Source organism: Palaemon carinicauda, chromosome 1 (assembly GCF_036898095.1).
Source record: "Palaemon carinicauda isolate YSFRI2023 chromosome 1, ASM3689809v2, whole genome shotgun sequence".
NCBI lineage: Eukaryota > Metazoa > Arthropoda > Malacostraca > Decapoda > Palaemonidae > Palaemon > Palaemon carinicauda.
This window is the reverse complement of record NC_090725.1, coordinates 20,034,984-20,039,514: the sequence shown is the minus strand read 5'-3', so window position 1 is coordinate 20,039,514 and position 4,531 is coordinate 20,034,984. Positions and strand designations below refer to the sequence as shown.

The 4,531-nt window shown below is 48.6% G+C and overlaps 1 non-coding gene across 1 annotated transcript; it reads right to left on the bottom strand.

The window, feature by feature from the left end:
• Positions 1 to 3,613: 3,613 nt before the first annotated feature.
• On the bottom strand, positions 3,614 to 3,819 carry LOC137659094 (small nucleolar RNA U3). The gene has a single exon (XR_011047460.1). It is a non-coding gene; the product is annotated as a small nucleolar RNA U3 (small nucleolar RNA).
• Between the last annotated feature and the right edge of the window lie 712 nt (positions 3,820 to 4,531).

Sequence of the window (4,531 nt, the reverse complement as noted above, 5' to 3'; positions counted from 1 at the left end):
TCAAAGTCCATATACTGAAAAAAGTGCAGTGAGGAAGCAATTTTTCTCGGATCATGACCTGTGGGTGTACTGTCAGGATCCGCTCTGCGAATGAAGTAGGTGAGCTTCACCCTCAGCTGTTTTAGGGATTTTGCCTTTGAAGAGCTGTCCTCCCCTGAAGTCTGAAGTTCTTCGAAGATAGACCTTTAGACATTCTACTGGACATAGAGAGACATCTTCCTTCAGAGTACAGATTCTCCAGGGACCCCACCTTTTGCTGGGTAGCTCATTCTTGGCGAAAAAGGTAGGATCAGGAAAGAGATTCAGTTTTCCCGCTTCTGTAAACTGAATATGGCCCTCGTCTCTTGATAGGGCTACTATTTCACTAACTCTAGCCCCTGAGGCTATAGCAAAGAGGAAAATTACTTTTTGGGTTAGATCCTTAAGAGAACAACCTTCATTGTTCAAGGCTGAAGCATAGTGCAAGACTTTGTCCAGAGACCATGAAATGGGCTTCGGAGGGGCTGCAGGTCTAGTCTAGTGCTTGCTTTCAGGATCTTGTTAAAAATTTTGTTCGCAGGTCCACCTGGAAGGCATATAGAAGAGGTCTAGTCAAGACTGACTTGTATAGTTATTGTGTTGGCAGCCAAGCCTCGTTCATGAAGGTGGATTAAGAAGGACAAGCAGAAGTCTATTGAGATTTCTCTCGGCCATTTTGCTTTAACGAAAGTAACCCACCTTTTCCAAGATGATTTGTATTGTCTTCTGGTTGACTTTGACTTGTATTCTTCTAAGAAGTCTATACTGCCTTTTGAGATCCCAAATCTTTCTTTACCGCCAAGGCGAGAAAATCCTGAGATGAAGGTTTTGGGTTCTCTGTGATGAAGCGAAGACAGTCGATTTCTGAACCAGTTGAGATAGAGCTGGGTTCGGTAGAGGGACCAGCCTCAGCTTCAGTTCCATCACTAGGGGGACCAATTGCTCTTGGGCCACTTGGGGGCCACTAGTGCTGTGGCTCCCTTGAAGAATCTCAGGTTGTTGAGGACCTTTAGCAGGAGATTGGTTGGAGGGAACAGGTAAATCCGGTTCCAAGCGTTCCAATCGAGAGACATGGCGTCCGTCGCTTCTGCCAGAGGATCCTCGTAAGGGGCTACGTATCGAGGTAGTTTCTTCTTGTTGTTCATCGCGAAGAGGTCGATCTGCAGTTCCGGGACTTGTTCCAAGATGTAGAAGAATGAGTCTGCATCTAGGGACCATTCTGACTCTATCGGCTATGGCCTGGATAGAGCGTCCGCCGTCACATTGCTGAACCCTTGTAGGTGAACTGCTGATAAGTGCCATCTCTTCTTTTTTGCTAGACGAAAGATGGCTAATATCACATGATTGATGTGGGGTGATCTCGAGCCTTGTCGGTTCAGACATCTCACTGTCACTTCGCTGTCCAAGACCAGCCTGATGTGGGCTGATCTGTGAGGTGATAGTTTCTTCAGCATCAAGTGGACTGGCATGGCCTCCAGAATATTAATGTAAAATGTCTTGAACAGGAATGACCAAATCCCTTGGGCTTTCCTTTGATGGGAGTGACCTCCCCATCCTTCCGTCGAGGCATCCGTGTGGATGGTCACCGATGGGGGAGGTGGTTGTAAGGGAACGGTCCTTATTAGGCTCTTGACTTTCAACCATGGTTTGAGAAGTGATCGTAGTAAGGCCGGTACCGGTCTTTGTAGATATCTTCAAGCATTTGATGCGTATCTTCTCCAGACTCCTGATGCATCTTTCAGCTGTGCTCTTGGCACTGGGTCTGTTACTGCTGCAAACTGGAGAGAGCCCAGTACTCTTTCCTGTTGGCGTCTTGAGATCCTGTCAAACTTCAGTAGTCTCTTGACAAACCCCGCGATCTCTCTCCTCTTCCTTGGTGGAATGGAGAGGCGGTGTGACTTAAAGTTTCAATAAATTCTCAGCCATTGAAACTCCTGAGCTGGATAGTCGACACTTCTTGAAGTTGATCTTGAATCCTAGATGTTCCAGGAATTGGATCACTTTCTTGGATGCTTGCAGACAAGCAGTCTTGGATGCTGCCCACACCAGCCAGTCGTCCAGGTACGCTGGTACCTGAACAACTTCTAGGCGTAGTTGTTGTACTACTGCGTCTGCAAGTTTCGTGAAGATCCTTGGAGCTATGTTTAGTCGGAAGGGCATGGCTCTGAAGACATACTTTATCTTCTGTAACTTGAATCCTAGGAAGGAGGAGAGAGGGCGGCTGACTGGGAGTTGCCAATAAGCATCTGCCAGGTCTATTGAGACTGTTTACGTCCCTTTTGGTAACAGGGCCCCTATGTGTTGAAGGATTAACATCCCAAACTTCTTGTTCTCGATGAACTTGTTGAGTGAGGACAAGTCCAGAATGACTCTGAGTTTGTCCGAGTCCTTCTTGGAAACACAAAACAGCCTTCCCTGGAATTTGATGGACTTTGCTTTCCTTATAACCTTCTTGCTCAAGAGTTCTAAGGTATATTCTTCCAATAAGGGCGTGGGGTGTTGGAAGAATTGATGAAATGACGGTGGAGACTTGTTCCACTTCCATCCTAGTCCATTCTTGATTAGGCTGTGGGCCCAGGGATCGAAGGTCCAACGATCCTGAAAGTGTTGGAGCCTCTCTCCTAGCTGAAGCATCTCTTTGCTTAGGATGTCCGGAGGGTTTGCCACCCTGACCACATCCTCCCCTGTCTCGGGAGGGGTGTCTTGAGGAGCCCCCGACGGGAACCTCTTCCTTTCGGACGAAAGATAGTGGTTTGCCTCTCAAACCCTGGGTTGAATGCTGGTGATTAGGCAACCAGCAGTTGAGGTACAACTTGGAATGTGGTCTGTGGTTGAGCAATCAATTGGGGCACCGCGGTCATGGTAACTGTAGGATGTTGCTGGGCAGGCCGAGAGGGTAGTCTTGGCTTCTTTCGACTTCTGTTTAGATTGGGGACCCACATCCGGGAAGACTTCCTCTTTGAAGAGATGCCCCACTTCTGGAGAAGGTTCCTATTCTCCGTGGTGGCCTTCTCGACTATCTCTTTGATCGTTTTACTCAGAAAGAGGTCTTTACCCCAGATATCGGAAGAAATCAGCTTCCTGGGTTAGTGTTTTACTGTTGCAGCAGCAAACACACTCTCTACAGGATCTCCTAGCCTTCATGAAGGCATACAGGTCCTTCACTAAGGTGGCCATAAGCATTTTGGCCAGGACCGTGAGCACGTCTGGGGTGCCTTTGTGGCCCACACACATCTCGATGTAGTTCTGTAGGGAAAGGGAGGCGGTAAGCCTCTCTTTCGTCTCTTGCTACCTACGCAAAAGAAAGTCTGATAGCTTAGGGAGATTCTCGCTGAACTATCGTCCCGTGATATCTGCATCTAGGCTCCCTACTGAGAAGGTTAGGTGAACTTCCTTCCATTCCTTCTCATCCGTTGGCTGGGCTACCGACAGAGGCCTACACTCCTCTAGTGCAGGGCATGGTTTGCCTGCCTCAACTGCCTTGGCAACAGCCTGGAATGCCTTCGACGTAAAGGGGAAGGTTCTGGAAGCAGGAGCAAGAAAGGTTTTTTTTTTTTTTAAGAAAACCACAGGATCCATATTGGATTGGAGCTCAGCCACTCGGCCTGTGATGTCCTCCTACACTCAAGGGCGAGCCCATGAGGGAACGGTCTTCAATGCTCAGGAGTAGGTAAATACTCAAGAGCCGCTTCCCGCTCAGAGGACGACACTCAACCTCGTCATCGTGGTGGATCTCGTTCCGACTTTTGGAATTAAACTCATCAATCACACTATAGAATTGATCCTATGTAGTATGATCATAGGGCATTTCTTGCTCCATGCACACACTTTCAAGTTAGTATAACTCGCCTTCTTCAGGCTGCTCGGCAAGAGAGCCTGTGCCTTGTCGTGGTAGAAAACCATGACCACCTTCAGTTCCGTCTCCTCCTTTCACGCTGGCTCACGCTTCAGTCGAATGAAGCAGTTAGGGTAGGCGTTGAAGCTCGGCAAGAACTGAATGCCGTCTAGGGGGACAGCTCCCATCTTCTCTGAGATGTCGAGTTTTCCGTTGGTAATCGGCATATACTCCGCATACCTTCAGGGATTAGTCTCGGAGCAGGATGGCAGGTCTAGAACTCTGGATCGCTTGTAAGACCCTCGGGAGGCGGTGATCCGTGCTTCACGGAGCTCTCTTTCGAGCTTCGCTTCCCTTTCTTCGCCTTGTTTGCGAAGATTCTCCATTAATGAAGTAATATGAGCCAAAACTGCCTGGCTCATGGCATCTAATGGAGGGGTAGGAGCTGAAGATGTAGATGGTGTCGGCTCTAGTGCCAGCACGGGTGGAAGGGACTCCCCCACTTCCGACAACTTAACTTCTTCTCCTTCAGGAAGTAGAGTAGACTCTTCCTCGGGATCGTCCATAAGGAGATCCTTCTATGTATCGGTGGACACTTCAGACATCCTTTCCTCCTGGTGGATGTCCATGCCTTGTATCGCCTCACTGACGTCTGTCTTGATTGCAATCTGGACGCAG